This window comes from Dromiciops gliroides, chromosome 5 (assembly GCF_019393635.1).
Source record: "Dromiciops gliroides isolate mDroGli1 chromosome 5, mDroGli1.pri, whole genome shotgun sequence".
Classification (NCBI taxonomy): Eukaryota; Metazoa; Chordata; class Mammalia; order Microbiotheria; family Microbiotheriidae; genus Dromiciops; species Dromiciops gliroides.
Window position 1 is genome coordinate 181,456,408 of NC_057865.1, and position 17,454 is coordinate 181,473,861.

Consider the following 17,454-nt stretch of genomic DNA (forward strand, 5'->3'; position numbering starts at 1 on the left):
CCCTGTTTCAAATCTACCTTCCCTCCCATCTTCTAAAATATCTTTTAGACCATTGCCAAAGAGATAGATCTGAAGCATAGCATCAACATTGTCACTCTCCTTCTCAAAACCCTCTAGGGGCTCCCTATTACCTCTATGATAAAAGGGTAGCCTCTTTTGGCACTGAAAGTTCTTGTGATTAGCAAAATAGTGAAACAATTTTTTTTTTTTTAGTGAGACAATTGGGGTTAAGCGACTTGCCCGGGGTCACACAGCTAGTAAGTGTTAAGTGTCTGAGGTCGGATTTGAACTCAGGTCCTCCTGACTCCAGGGCTGGTACTCTATCCACTGCACCACCTAGCTGCCCTGAAACAATTTTTAAAAATCAAATCTTTTCTGACCCCATACCACAGGAAAATAAACTGTGGGGCAGATATAGAGTACCAAAAGGTACTTCAAGAAATGAAGACAGAGGGGCAGCTAGAAGCTGAACTGATTTTCCTGAAGAAGTCTTAAAAAATCATCCCCCTACTCAAAGAGCTATAATGATTTCCTTTTGACTTTAGGATAAAATTTAAACTTCTGTTTGACTTTTAAAGCCCTTTATATCCTGGCCCTAAACTACCTTTTCTACATTAATTCTTTTCTTTGTCTCTGCAGAATTGGCTTTCTTATTGTTCCTTACCCCAGACATTCCATTTCTTGTTTGCATGCCTCTGTGTGTTTGGTACATATAACTTAAATGCCTTCTCTCTATATCTTCACTTCTTTTCTTTCCATGTTTACTTTGAAAATGAACTGAAGTACTCCCTTCTATATGAAGCCTCTTTTTATCTCCTCAGATGCTAGTACCCTTTTTTCCAAAATAACCGTGTTTACTTCAGTTTGAAGTTTATCATATTATTTATGTAACAGGTTGACATAAACCTTTTTTATACCAAACCACTTTCTAATTTCCCATTCCAATTTTTATCTAATAGGGAATCCTTCCCAGTCTACTTTGTATTCTATAGTTTATGCAACACTGCATTTTTATATTTGGAAATTTTTAGGTCTTTATTATCTAATCTATTCCACTTAACATTTTTAAACCAGTAATAATTAGTTTTGTTATTGCTGCTTTAAAAAAAAGACAATTCTACCAGCTCTTTAACCTTTTATTCCTTTTAATGAATTATATTATTTTGTCTTTTCAATAAGTAACCTCTTAGTAAGCTGACAGAAAAATTACAATAAACACATTTATATGTACATATACATATATGTGCCTATGTATATATGTTTATATATCTTTATGTATAAAGATATATGTATATATTATATTATTTAGATAATGTAATCATTTTTATATTGACATTACTCAGTACTGTTTAGTCTAAACTGAATGTTCTTGTACTTTAGTTATCATTCAAAACACTCAAGTACTTTTGGATTTTTTAATTGGTGGATTTTGAGCTGAGTTTTTTCACAATAACATATAAATCAAGTGTACTGAATCCTATATTAATTATTCACTTTAAAAACAACTTCTTTGCTGCTTTTTCTTACAGGTTTTTCTTGTAGTGTGTCTCCTTGATTGGTATTATTCTTTTGTTTTAGTTGGTACGTTTCTTGCTACTTTGATATGATGGATGGCAAGGTCTTGGTAAAAACCTCATATGCAGACATCATAGCATAAGACACCTACCTGTCTCCTTTCTGGTTGTTGTTGTGTTTTGAGAGAACTTTGTACCTTTAGGTTTCCAGGTGCAGAAAAAGGGCTGGACTTACAACCTACCTTTCTGTCATCTTCCTAGAAGAAATGAGACCTGGCGAGCATTATTGCCTTTCTTCCTCATATACTCCCACCCAGTTTCACTAATCCAGATTATTTAGGCTGAAAAAAAAATGAACATCCACTGATATTTATATTGTGGATGGGGGGGGGAGATGCTGCTATTTGGATTATTGTTGTAGCTCATGCAGCCATCTTAGCAGAATTACTATATTAGTTTTTGTATAAAAAGCTTTTTTATTTCTCTATGATCAAAAGACTGTATTTTTTCTGACATAATTCCATCAATTTCATTGCTGATTAAGAAACTTTCCCCTCTCTGAAACGGAAAGGTTTTCTTTGTCCAAACCTGTGATTTCATTAGTTTAGATGCTCTCAGGGTAGACACCTCTCTTCTGTTGCAGATCAGTCACTCACTTGTAACTTAAAGATTCATTTTTAACTTTAAAATTGATAAAAAATTTGTATTTGATATTAAAGCTCAGAAGTTTGCCAACCACATTTCTGTATGAGTTAAATTGAGGGTTTTATTGGTATCTTGTAGATTCTCTTAATTCTCATCTTTTTCTCTGTTTTCAAATTTTCCAATATGATTTGCTAAAACACGGTATTCAGATGTTATCTCTTCATATTTTTCTAGTCATTGACTTCTAGTCACAGTCTTAGAGCTGAAAGCAACCTTCAGGATTATCCACTCAAACCTCTTTATTTTACAAATGAGAAAACTGGGGCACAGGGTAGTGAATTGACTTTTCCAAGGTCAAAAAGGTAATAAATACCAGAACCAGGTTTTAAACCTAGTCCCTTTGACTTCAAACTTAGCTTTGTTTTTTGTTTTTTGTTTTTTTTTTAACTACATAAGTGTCGAGGGGCAGCTAGGTGGCACAGTGGATAAAGCACCGGCTCTCGATTCAAGGAGTTCCTGAGTTCAAATCCGGCCTCAGACACTTGACACTTACTAGCTGTGTGACACTGAGCAAGTCACTTAACCCCCATTCCCCCGCAAAAAAAAAATTAAAAAATTAACTACATAAGTGTTGACATCTTTTAATTCTTACACCAGGATTTCACTTACTATTCCTTTACCTTAACCTAACAGGGAGTTATCTTATACAACATATATACTTAAAGAAAAAAGAGGAAAAGAGTAAAGAGAAGGAAACATAAAATGTATCAGTCTTCCAGACCCATGGCCTTCCCACTTCTGCAAAGGAGTGGGATTAGGATTCCTCCTCATGTATCTTCCCTGGAACCATAAAAAATTTGTGAATTCAACTTTGATTTTTTGGGGGGGGGTGGGGGAAGGGAATACCTTTCTTTTTGTCAACATCATTTTAGGCATTATGTATATATATTTTTTGGCTCCTCATACTTCTCTCTGTGTCCGATTTTGTAAATATTTCCATGCTTCTCAGCATTCATTATATTTGTGCTTTATTACAACACATAATATTTCATTATTCATGTACTACAGTGTGTTTATCTATTCCTCGATTGAGGGACATTTACTATATTTCCAGTTCTTTTCTAACACAATACATTTTACTAAAATATTTTGGCATCAGTGGGGCTTTTTTCTTATCAATGACTTCCTGGAGGTATATTTCTAGTAATTGAATTTCTAGGTCAAAGGCTATCAGCATTTAGTCACTTTCTTTGCATAATTACAAATGGCTTTTTAAAAAGGTTGTAATGTTTCATAGCTTCACAATGCTTATTTCAATGATCCCTCCAACATTCCCCTTTTTTGTTATCTTTGTAAATGTGTTGGTGAAACCTTAGAGTTATTTTGAATGCATTTCTCTTATGTTTTGTAATATTAATAATTTTTAAAAGTTTCATTTCATTTACTGAGTTTTCATTGATTCCATGCCCACTAACTCTGGGCATCCCACATAAGGCTCCTTTCTGGGACTTTCTCCCTTCCCTTCTGGGACTTTCTCCCTTCTCTTTCCTTCTCCCTTCCCCCTCTATACTATTTTATTTTTAGATATCATCAGTTCCCAGGGATTCAATTATCATTTTTGTGTACACCGTATTTACCCTACCACTGAGGATATTTACTTAACCTCTTTCTTGATCTGCTGCCTCCCATCTCCAGCTGCTAATTGGGCATCTCACAAAGAAGGTTGCATATACACCTCAAACTCAACATGTTCACAACTGAACATTTTCTTTTCCTCCAAAACCAATTCCCTTCCTTATACCCTTATTCCAGTTAAGGGCACCTCCATCTTCTGATATATCTAGACTCACAACCAACTCTTTTTTAAAAATTTATTATTATTTTTTTTTTTAGTGAGACAATTGGGATTAAGTGATTTGCCCAATGTCACACAACTAGTAAGTGTTAAGTGTCTGAGGCCGGATTTGAACTGAGGTACTCCTGACTCCAGGGCTGGTGCTCTATCCACTGTGCCACCTAGCCACCCCTCACAACCAACTCTTTACTCTCATTCATTCAATCAGTTGCCAAATATGTCACTTTTACCCACACAACATCTCTCATGCTTGTTCTTCTTCTCTCCTTAATAAAGGCACTTTATTAAGTGCCTTCTATGTGGCAGGCATTGTGCTATGATAGTCCCTTCCCTTGAGAAGCTTGCACTCTAAAAGGAGAGACAACATGCAAAAAACTATGTACAAGCAAGCTTTATACATGATAAATTAGAAATAATTAAAGAATAGCAGTAGAATTAACAGAGTATAGGAAAGATTTTTGTAGAAGATGGGATGATAGCTGTGACATTGAGAAATCCAGCGACACCATGAAGTAGAGATGAAAAGGGAGAGCATTCCAGAAATGGGGAATAGATGGGAAAAATGCACAGAGCCAAGAGATCAATGATCTTATTTGGAGAACAGCAAGGAGGCCATTGTAACTGTATTAACTTGGTGGGGCATAAAGTATAAGCAAATGGAAAAGGGTAAGGTTGTGGGTGAGAGACTGCATTATGAAGGGATTTGAATGCCAGTCAGGATTTTATATTTGATCTTGGGGATGACTGGGAGATGCTAGAGTTTATTGAGTGGTGGTGGGAGTGGTGTTGTAACATGGTCAGACTTGTGCCTTAGGAAAGCCACAGAGGATGAACTGGAGAGGGAAGAGACTTGTGGGGGTCAGATCCATCAGTAGGCTATTGTGATAGTCCAGGCATGAGGTGGCAGTATCAGAGAAGAGAATAAGCATATTGGATAAATGTTGAAAAGGTGAGATCCACAGGCCTTGGCAACAGATTAGATATGGGAAATGAGCAATTGTAATGAGTTGAAGATATACACTAAGTTTTAAGCTGAGAGAATGGTAATGCCTTTGACAGTAATAGGAAAATTTGGAAGGAGAGTTTGGGTAGAAAGATAATGACTTTAGTTGTGGATATGTTGAGTTTGGTATAGTCTTCATCAACTCCAATTTGGAATATAACAATTGCCTGCTGGTTAGTTTCCCTACCCCAAATAACTTCCCATTCCAGACCTTCGATCAACTGTCAAAAATTTTTTTTTCTAAAGTTGAAGTCTGACAGTGTCACTCTCTATTCAATAAGCTCCAGTGGCTCTCTATTACTCCAGGGTCAAATATAAAATCCTCTGTGTTTTAAAGTAATCTGTAATCTAACCCCTGCCAGTCTTCTTATACCTTTCTTCACTCCATGTACTCTGTGATCAAGTAAAGATGATTTCCTTGGTGTTCTTCCCATAATGTACTGCTTTTCAGATTCTGGAGTATTTTTTTTCACCTCCAAATTGCCTGGAATTATTTTCTTCCTCGTCTCTGCCTTCTGCCTTACCTGACTTCCTTCAAGTCTCATCTAAAATCCCACCTTATGCATTTTCTGATCTTCCTTAATGGTAATGCCTGCTCTCAAACTTTATCTTCTGTTTGTACATAGTTTATATATATGTGTGTGTGTGTGTGTGTGTGTGTGTGTGTGTGTATGCGTGTATATATATAAAATCTATTATATATATATAAAATCAATAAATCTATCATCTATCTATCCATCTATCTATCTATCTATCTAAAATCTATTGTGAGCTTCTTGAAAGCACTGAAAGAATGGATGGCTTTTGCCATTCTTTGTATTATCAGTGTTTAGAATAGTACCCAATACATTGTGGGCACCTAAAAATGCTTGTTGACTTATTTCTTCCATGTTGTTGTTAATAGGTTGAATTTTTCTTTTCATAATTCTTTGCTCATATCATTTGACTGCTTACCTATTGGGTAATATGCATACACACACACATATAGTTGCTAAATCATTGACAGTTTCTTATCATTGCAATATTGCTGGTACTGTGTACAATGTTCTCCTAGTTTTACTTCTGGTTTAAACATTATTTTGCATCAGTTCCTATAAATCTCAGGTTTTCTGAAATCGTCCCAGGGCAGCTAGGTTGCATTCAGGAGGACTTGAGTTCAAATCCAGCTTCAGGCACTTGACACTTACTAGCTGTGTGACCCTGGGCAAGTCACTTAACCCCCATTGCCCCACAAAAAAAATGCTAAAAAATATATGTAACTGGAAAAAATAAAATAAATGTTTGTTGCTATAATAAAAAGTTTAAAAAAGAAAAAAAAGAATTTGTCCCATTCATCATTTCTTGTAACACAATAGTATTTCTTCACAACCATCTATTATGTCTTCTTCAGTCATTAATGGTTGATAGATATTTCCTCAGTTTCAAATTCTTTGTCACCTCCAAAAGAGATGCTAAAAGTATTTTTTCATAAATGGATCCTTTTTCTTTTTCCTTTATTTCTTTGGGTTCAAGACCTAATAGTGGAATTACTGGGTCAAAGGGTATGCACAAATTTATACCCCTTTGGAATAGTTTCAAATATTCTTACAGAATGACTGGACCAGCTCACAACTCCATCAACAATGTTTTAGTGTACCTATTTTTACACATCTCTCCTAGCATTTGTCATTTTTCCTCTTTCATGTTATGCAACCTAATGGGTATGAGATGATACCTCAGAATTGTTTGAATTTGAATATTTATAATTTTTCACGATTTGGGGCATTTTTCATGACTGTTGATAGTTTTAGTTTGTTCTAAAAACTGCTTGTTCATATCCTTTGACCATTTACTAATTGAGAAATGGCTCTTATTTTTTGTAAATTTGGCTCAATTCCCTATATATTTGAGAAATTATACCTTTATGAGAAAAACTTGCTACATCTTTTCCCTCAGTTTTCTGCTTTTCTTCTAATTTTGAAAACATTGCTTTTGTTTATGAAGAACCTTTTTAATTTAATATAAGCCAAATGATCCAATTTATCTCTAATTATCCACCTTATCATTTGTTTGGTCATGAAATTTTCCCATTCATACATCTGACAGATAATTCTTCTATGGTCCCCTAATTTGTTTATGGTATCACCCTTTATGCATAGACAATGCACCCATTTTGAGTTAATCTTTGTATACTGTGTGACATATTGCTCTATACCTGGTATTTGCCAGACATGTACCATTTTTTCCCAATGGTCTTTGTCAAATAGTGAGTTATTTCCCCAATAAATGGGATCTTTGATTTTATCGAACACAAGGTTACTGTATTCATTTACTTCTATATATTGTGTATCTAATATATTCCTTTGATTAAACATTCTTTCTTATCCAATAGCAAATTGTTTTGATAATTATCAATTTGTATTATACTATGAGACCTGGTACTGTTAGGGTCTCTTCCTTCACTTCTTTTCATCAATTTCCTTGATAGTTAATCTTTTGTTCCTATATATAAACTTCTTTATTATTTTTTACTAGCTCAATTAAGTAATTATTTGGCAGTTTACATGGTATGTAACTGAATAAATTTAAGTGGAATTGCCATCTTCATTATATTAGCATTGCATATCTATGAACAGTTAATATTTAATCATCTGGTTGGAACTGTCTTTATTTGTACAAAGAGTGGCTTGTAATTGTATTCATAAAGGTCTTATGTATTCTGGCAGGTAGCCTCCCAAATAATTTTTACTTTCTACTGTTATTTAAGTGATGTTTATTGATCTCATTCTGCTGTTTATTTGTTTTTAGTAATATGTAGAAATGCTGATGATTTGTATAAATACATTCTATATCTTGTAGCTTTGCTAAAGTTGTTGGTTGATTAGGTGTTTTAAAAAATTGATTCTCTAGGATTCTCAAAGCATAATATCAAAATATCTACAAAATAAGTGGTAGTTTTGTTACCTTGTTGCCTATTATTCCTTCAATTTCTTTTCTTTGTCTTATTGTCCTTAGTATTTCTTTCTTTATTTCTTCCTTTTTTTTTTTTTGGTGAGGCAATTGGGGTTAAGTGACTTGCCTAGGGTCACACAGATAGTAAGTGTTAAGTGTCTGAGGCCAGATTTGAACTCAGGTCCTTCTGACTCCAGGGCTGGTGCTCTATCCACTGTGCCACCTAGCTGCCCCCTTAGTATTTCTAATACAAGAATGAACTTATAATGGTGATAACTATTCTTCAATTTTAAAACAAATACTAAATGGATTCTAAAATTTCTTTTTTATTATATAGAGGCATGAATTTGCTATTCCCTCATTATCATGATCTTTTAAAAATTATTTACCTATATATTCTAGGTCTTTTGTTTTTCCAAATTAATTTTGTTATTATTATATCCAGTATTATAAACTATCCCTTTGATAGTTTTATTGATAGAGATAATTAAAACTGTTGAGTAAAATTGGTAATATAATTTTTATTATGTTGGCATAGCTCAGCCATGAACACTGAATATTCTTCTAGCTATTTAATTGTTTCTTTATTTCTTTCAGAAGCACTTCGTAATTTAATCTATACAAATACTTTGTGTGTTTTGGTAAATTGATTCTCAAGTATGTTTTATGCATTTTATAGTTATTTGGAATTGAGTTTTCTACTACTTCTTGGATTTTATTATTGTATAGACATAGTCTTTATTTGGGGGGTATATTTTTTAGCTTACAATGTTGCCAAAGTTTTGTCTCAGTTATTATCCTTAGTACATGCCCAGCATATAGTATTCACTTAATAAATGTTTACTGACTAACTTTGCTGATTCCCTAGTAATTTATAATTAAACTAACAGGTTATCAACATATAGTAACTGCTTTATATCCTTGTTGCCTATTTCATACAATTAATTTCTTTTCTTTTTGTCCATTGTTAGCATTTCTAGGACTATGCTAAATAATAACATTGAGAGTTGACTTGCTTGTTTTATCCCTGAATTTATTATGAAATATTCTTGTACACACCAATTGTATATAATGCATTCTTTTCAGTTTAGATGGATACTTATTATTATGTTAAACAGGTTCCACTACACTCATATTTTGTAAATGTCTTAAACATAAATGAGTGTTGTATTTGCCAAAAACTTCAGTGTTTCTATTGAGAAAACAATATGGTTTTGGATATTTTCATCTTCCATACAATAAATTAAATTGTTTTTCTAATGTTGAACCATCCTTACATCCCTTATATAAATCAACCCTCACTGTAATGAATTCTAGGATGAATTTCTGAAGCCTATTTGATAGGATTTTATTTACATTTTTAAAATTTATATACATTTATATTAATTTATACTTCTTTGTTTTATACTTCTCTCATTTATGCATTAAGCATTATTAAATTATATAATTTGAGTAGTACTTATACCAATTGTTATTTATAATTTTGACATAATTCTTTTGTGAATTTGTCAGGGCCAGAAGTTTTTTTTTTCCCTTTGTTTTGATAGTTCATTTACAACTAATTCCATTTTTTATTCTGTTTGATTAAGTATAAAATATTTTTGTAAATATTTTATTTCTTTTCTGTTATTAATTTTCTTAGCCTATAAATGTGCATAATAGGTTCTTATAATTCTTTTTGGTGATTTTACCTTTTTTCTTTGACTTTTTTGTTGATTTGATTTTCTGCCATCTTTTATTTAATCAGATTGGCTGATGGATTATCAATTTTGCTAGTGTTCTCAAAGGACTGGCTTTTAATTTTGGTTGTAATTTTTATAGTCATTTCTAGATTCTGATTTATTTATTTCTCTTTGAATTTTCAGTTTCTCATCCTTTCTTATTTTGCATTTACCAATTTCCTGGCTTTCTTATTTTAAAAATGCATATTCAGCTCATCAATGCTCTTGTTGTTTTTTTTAATTGTTAATATACATTTGTAGGACTTCTCCTGGAGTAACACTTTAGCTGCATCCCAGAAATTTGGGTTTATTGTTTCATCATCATAGTTTTATTTTACATAGTTATTAATTGTTCTATGATTTGTTTTTCAGTCCAACAAATCTTTTTTTAGGATTTAATTGTCAATTGTCCATTGGGTTTATATCATTTTTTATGTTCCCTAAACATAAATAATTGTATTATGTTCTTCAAATTTCTTCTTATTTTCCTTTCTACAATCATTTGCAATGTCTGTTTCCTGGTACATGATTAATATTTATTCCATGTTCTGCTGAGGATATGCATATTGTATAACATTCACATTTAGAAGACACCATAAGTCTTTAATATCCAGTTTCTCTATCAATTTGTTTGGTACTTTATTTTCCCCTTTTGTTTATCTTTCTTTTAGTTTTGTCTTCATTTAGTTACTTCTTTATGAATTTGAGTGTTGAAGCATTTGAAGCATATATGTTTAATATTGATGTTGGACTGTTGTCTCTGACTCTTTTCAGTATAATGTATTTTCCTTGTTTATTTCTTTTTATATTGCTGAATTTTGTTTTTGCCCCATCTGATAGCATGACTGCAAATTGTGCTTCTCTAGATTCTCCTGATGAATGGTAAAACTTGTTCTAAACCATTTTTATTCTGTGTATGTCTTAAATTTCAGGTATATTTCTTGTAATTGACAAATTGTGATGTTTTGTTTTCTTCTCCAATCTCTCTCATTTTATGGGCTTAATTAATTCCTTCACTTTTCAAGTTATGAGGCTTAAGTTTATACTTTCATCCTTTTATCTTTAATATGAATTTTGTAAATTCTAGTATATTTCTTCTTTCTCTTTAAGGACAACATTTTTTTTCTTCAGTTACTTTTCTATTTTAAGTCAACTTTGTTCCCAAAGGTTCTTTCCTTATCCTCATCTACCCTGTCCCTGTCCATTTGTCATTCCTTTTTCTAGTTTTTGTTTTACTTTACTTATTTATTAATTTTTATTTCCTGCTTTTATCTAATTTTCTAATTGTGCCCTCTTTTTTAGCTCACCTACATTGAAGAAAAATCATACTTCTCCCCTTCAGCATCCTTTATTTGTCAGTTTTATTTTCATTTTCTGAACCCATTTCCCTCCAAACACTCATTAATTCTCTTCCATTTTTATCCTACCTTTTTATTATGTGACTCATGGTTTTGATATTTATAAAACCACAATCTGTTTATTCTATATGGAATTAGAGCTTCTAGGGCACCTATTTTGAATATCTTCTAAACAGTTCCTCTGTTACTGATTTATATATCTTGTTCTTTCCTTTTTATTTCTGAAGAATATGGTGTGTGTGTGTGTGTGTGTGTGTGTGTTCCCTGTGGTAAATTTTTTCCTGTATTCCTGATTAGGCACATTTGTTACTGGATTTTTCTCTTCCTACAATAATTTTATTTCCCATATACCATGAAGTTATCTCACTGATTCCATGTTCTACCATTTTTAGATATCAGTTGCTCCCAGTTACCCTCAATTTGAAGCAGAATGCTGTCCTTGGAGACACAACAACTCAGATGTAGTGCTCTTTCTGAGCATCATATCCCTATAGATTTCATCCATTTAAGATCCTCATGTAATATTATCGAATATATCTCATTCCCAAGGCAGTAATCTTCTTTGGGATTCCCTCCCACCATTGAACAATCCCTCCATTTCCCATCTCACCCATTATCCTATAGCCTCTTTTCTTCCTGAGACTACATAAGTTATTTTTTCTTCATTGTTTACCATTGACCTGGTAGGGAATATCACACATTTCCAGGTGTCTTCTTTTTCTCATTTCCCCATTTATATGCTCTTCCATTCTGCTATTTAGTCTCATAAAACACTGACACTTGTAGTGTAGTGTTGTGAAATTTAGTCAATGTTTTCTCAGGCATTCTTTGACAATCTGAACTAATCTTTGGCCATCTGTTTTCATCTTTTTCTTGTTGGGTACTATTATAATGAATTCTCTTAATGTTAACTCTATAGGTGTTTTTTCAATTTATAGGTTTTCACCCCTTTTCTGGGGTACACACACACACACACACACACACATATATATATACATATATAAACTTGTAATTCACTATTCTGTTTTCAGTGGTGCTTACCCAGCAGATAATTTGCTTGTATTTATGTGTGTGTTGTTGTTTTCTATACAAGTGCATCAGATCACTTTTATGGAAAATTTGTCATTTTTCATTGATATAATAATCATATTTATATAGCATGTACAAATTACTTTGCAAATATTATCTCACTTTATCCTCACAAAAACCATGGTAGGTAAAATTTACAGTAATACTCATTTTATAGATGAAGAAGTTGAGGTAGACAGTGATTATTGCTTACCTATCATCACACAGCTAATAAGCAAATGAGGCCAAATTTAAACTTGTCTTCTTGATTCAACATTCAGCATATTATCCACTGTGCCACATCTTTGCCATGATAATCAGGCTAAGATTTTCAGGGTATATCACCATGGATTGTACCGTGTGCTTCTTAGCGCTTTAGGAAACATTTTTTTTCATTACATTGTGTGGTTTATAATGGGTTCAGAATAATCTGTTATTTGAATTTTCATTCATTTATATTTAAAGGTATTTTTCTTGGTCATTTGCAGAATCTGTTGTTATTAAAATTGTTAAAATTAATCATTATGTTTCTTGGAGTTTGCAGGGTAGGGTTGTTTGTTTTGTTGTGTGGTGTTTTTCTTGGGGTGAACTGTGGATTCTTTTGATAGTGCTTTTTTCTGTATTCAAAACTTCTGTGTAATTTCCTTGAATAATTTTCTTGCTTTCTAGTTTTCAGGGTGGGTTTTTTTTTTTGGAAGGGGAGACTTCCATGTTTTTTGTTTTGCTTTTTTTTCTGGAAGAAGTATGATCTTTAAGTTGTCTCTTTGAGGTCTTCCTCCTCCCACATTACTGAATTTACTTTTCATTGGCTTCAGCCCTTGCCCCATGTGACTTCTGGACCCATCTATCTGTCCATCCATCCATCCATCCATCCATCCATCCATCCATCCATCCATCCATCCATCCATCAATTCATCCACCCATCCACCCATCCACCCATCTCTCTCTCTCTCTATCTCTATCTATCTATCTATCTATCTATCTATCTATCTATCTATCTATCTATCTATCTATCTATCTATCTTTCTTTCTTTCTATCGATTTCAGTACACTTTCCCTTCAGCTTAGTGAAGGCTCATGGCTCCCCATCCATACACACACATACACACACACACACACACACACACACACTCACTGTCCTTTTTTCCTATCTTCTTTAGTGTGCTGCTATAGAGCCACCCTACTCCAAGAACTCTTCCATTTTCTCATATGTCTACCTATTCAGAAGGGGGATGAAAGGTTGGGCAAAGTTGATTTTCATGGTTGGTTGCTACATAATGGGTATGGACAGAGAAAGTATATGATTGCAAAGATTATTGCAACAATGAGGAAATTGCTGGGAAGATCCAGGAGTGTGAGCCTATAGGTCATATTTTGCTGCCCTTCTGGAGTATAGAGACTGGAGTTGTATGGATTGTTGAATGAGTATGTTAGATATTAGGAATTAGCCTTCTTTTGGGTTAATATATTATATTGTTAACCTCCTTTAATTTCATGGTAGCTTTGCCTATGAAGATAGCTACAATTACTTTATCTCATGCATAATTTTTATTTCAGGGAGTATTGAAAGTTCAGGAAGATTACAGGAAATGTCTAGTCCTTCAAATTATTGGTCATATTGAGACTACTATTTCAACTATATCATGAATTCTAAAATCATCTGACCGATCTTTTTCAATTACTAGTGATCTCAAATATTCCAGGTGTGCTATTTTATCATATAGTTTTGTTAATTGTTCTGCCATTTTCACAAATCCAGGTCTCACTGTTTAACAAATGTTACAAGTTATTGATTTTCCTGTTCAACTTTTTTTTGCTTCCACTGATTTCAATTTTAGATGCCAGGTCTTCCTTAAATTCTTGACTTGAAGATTTTCTGCAGATTTCTGCAATAGATCTAGTTTTATTTCTATATACATATATATGTATATATGTATGTGAATACAGACATAATATATGTGTTTGTGTATACATATAACATATGTATACACACATACACACACACATATATACATATATATATATATATATACATATGTGTGTATAGATATATTCTGGTTACCTCAATTCATTTTCATTTATGACATGATATTAACTAATTGTTTTGGATTTTTTTGTTTACTCATTTTCCTCCATCATTATATTCTCTAGAGGCAGCTAGGTGGTGCAGTACACAGAGTGTTGGGCCTAAAGTTAGGAAGACTTGGGTTCAAATTAAGCCTTCAACACTGACTAGCTTTTTAACCCTGGGCAAGTCACAATCTCTGCCTACTTTAGTGTTTTTAACTGTATAATAGGAATAATAATAAGACCTGTCACTAAGGGTTGTTGTGAGGAAAAATGAGAATATAGGTTAGTGTAGTATCTGGCACATTTTGGGTGCTAATAAATGTTTCCTTTCTTCTTAATTATTTTACCTGTAATGATTTCTTTCCTTTTTCTTCTGCTTTCTTACTTTTACCCCTTTGTCATTTCTTTTTCCTTTCTCTGGTAAATTTGTTACTCTTTCAAGGCCACAAATAGGGGCAACTTCAGTAGCCATGATAATTCACTTCTTTCCTTCTTTCTTTCTTTCTTTCTTTCTTTCTTTCTTTCTTTCTTTCTTTCTTTCTTTCTTTCTTTCTTTCTTTCTTTCTTTCTTTCTTTCTTTCTGGTGGGGCAGTGACTTGACCAGGTTCACACAGCTAGTAAGTGCCAAATGTCTGAGGCCAAATTTGAACTCAGGTCTTTCTGAATCCAGGGCCAGTGTTTTATCCACTGTGCCACTCTGTTATAGCTGCCCCACTCTGTTATTTCTTGCTAAAATTAATGCATTACTATTATTTACAGGATTATATCTATATATCTATATCTGTCTATCTCAAATAAGCACATTGGCACTTAGGGATTTCAGTTGGCAAATTATTGTTTTGAAGTTACCTGAGTTAATGCTTATGTTTAGAAATATTTGTACAAAGATGCTATCATTAAAACTAAACATATAAATAAAAACATGGTACTTGTAGAATTGCATTAATTTATATGAAAATAGCATGGTAGCAACAGTATTAAAAACTTAAATTAAAGGGATGTATTGAAAGTACATTAATTCATACCAATTTTGGAAGGATTGGAATGAATCTATTTAATATAAGTGCAGAAATAATTTAGTTATCAGTAATAAAAGAACTCTAGTCATATTCATTGATGTCATATTTGAGCAAAACGGCACCCAATACTAAGAAACATCTAATATAGGATATTTTTCTAAGAATAAAATTACTTCTGGAATTAGAACCCTGAAAATTACCTAAGGGATCTCACACTAAAGCTACAGGTTTAGAGTCCTCACCATGGTCTTTCAGATAAAGTATGCTAGAATGCTAAATGACATTAAGTTGATGTTAAGACTAAAGAGTCTTAGGGCCTTGTAGGTCTATTCTTTTCATCTTGATTTCCAGTCCATAACTGAGGTACACATTTATTTAAAATATTTTTACATTTGGCTGAACTTAATCAAGGTTCTACCATTTGGAAAGAAAATTTTGAGATTTGAAAGACATTTGGTAATATTTGCATCACACATGATTCAAATATAAAATAGAAAGGAGTTTCTGGCCCATTATTAAAGGTCTTTTAGTTGGAACTATACCTGTGCCATGTGGTATGTATGATCAGGTGTGTATGTTATATCAGTTGACAAATACTGCTGTTGTTATTGTGGTGTTGTTACAATGAAGAGTTAAAAGGGAGAAGGGTTGAAGGGAAAACAATGGGCAAAAACATAAGGTGACAGTAAAAATACAAAAAATAAATCCTCTTTCATTTCATACCATTCTTTGAGATTAAACCCTTTTATCATCAGCTGGTCTATTATGATGTCAAATAAAATGTACAGATTTTAACCTTTGCTATATAATTAATATATTTTTGATATACTTATTTGGAACCCATATGGTACTTCATACTCTTTCCACATAGAGACAAGAGTTAAAATAGTTATGGACATCCCGTTTATCTCTAAACCCAGTTATTCAGAATGCTTCACTATTTTTTCCTCCAGCTAAGGCCTCCCATATAGCAAGACAACAGAATCCTTTGGGGATAGCCTGTAAGATAACGTTGACATATGCCAAGTGGTATGACCTGGAATGGGGTGTCTAGAGATGATGACGGTAACATGAATCTATGATTTTATGTTTATACGTATATTTGTCATAATTAGCATATATGATATGTTATATACATTTATATAAATAGATATGCAAATACACATACATATATACCACCCCATTTCTGGTTATCACATTTTATGGTGCATTACTTATATCAATGTTATTCTTTTATCTTGCCACATGAGATACCTGAAGTGGATCAAAAAATATACATAGCGTACTGGATAATGGAGTCTAAGGATTAATGTGAAATTATCATAATATATGTATATTTACTAGAAATATATATATATATATATATATATATATATATATTCACACAGAAACAAGAAGAAATGGAAGCTATTTCCATCCTGTCTCCTTTCCCTCTCATACTTTTCTTCTTATGTTCGGCCATCTCCACAAGGGGCACATCTACTTTCAAAGCCCCACTTTGGTTGTGTGATAGGCCACTAAGAATGGGAAATTAAGATTGAATTCATGGCACTTCTGGATTAGAAACATTCACAAAATAAGGCAGAAGAATCAAATCTTACCTGGAAGTGGAAATCAAAGCCAGCTGATACCTCTCAATAAGCTGTAGTAGACTGGAGTCACAGTCCTCAGGATAAAGTTAGAGAAGAGATTTATCCAAAGCTGTCCTGGGTGGGGAGGTGAGACAGGCTCAGATGGAGCAGATAAGGGGAAAAGAGGGATGAAAGATGAAGTTTCCACCCTCCCGCCCCCCTTGGGCAGTCTGCTCTCCTTTCTCTCTTCTCACGGTCCCTCTCCACTTGAAGCTTGCAGTACCCAAGCCACATTGGCAAAGGCGCTGACGGCATCTCAGCTTCCTGAGAACAGAAACAGTTCAAGCCTTTGAGCCATTTCTTTGCAACTTGCTGTAAGCCTAAGGCTACACGTGATAAAGCTTTCTTTGTGTGTGGTTGTGTGTGGTTGTGTGTGTCTGTGAGTGTGTGTGTGTGTGTGTTAATGTGAGGAGAGAGAGAGAGAGAGAGAGAGAGAGAGAGAGAGAGAGAGAGAGAGAGAGAGAGAGAGAGAGAGAGAAACAGGAGGAGGGGAGAAAATGCAGAAATCCCTTTGCTTCCCAAGGATTTTTTTTTGGGGGTTGCCAAACTCCCTTTGAGAAACATTACTGAAATCTTTTGATTTAAAATAGGGTTATTGGGTTAAATCCCTGCATGATACTATGATAAGGGGCATTCCAG

The 17,454-nt window shown here is 33.4% G+C and overlaps 1 protein-coding gene across 6 annotated transcripts in view; it reads right to left on the bottom strand.

The window, feature by feature from the left end:
* SLCO1C1 (solute carrier organic anion transporter family member 1C1) overlaps positions 1-17,217 on the bottom strand; it is a 101,268-nt gene extending 84,051 nt beyond the window's left edge. For all 6 annotated transcript variants that reach the window (XM_043968824.1, XM_043968825.1, XM_043968827.1 and 3 more), the window contains exon 1: positions 16,786-17,217. The gene's annotated coding sequence lies outside the window, so the exon portion shown is untranslated. The remainder of the gene's footprint in view (positions 1-16,785) is intronic.
* Between the last annotated feature and the right edge of the window lie 237 nt (positions 17,218-17,454).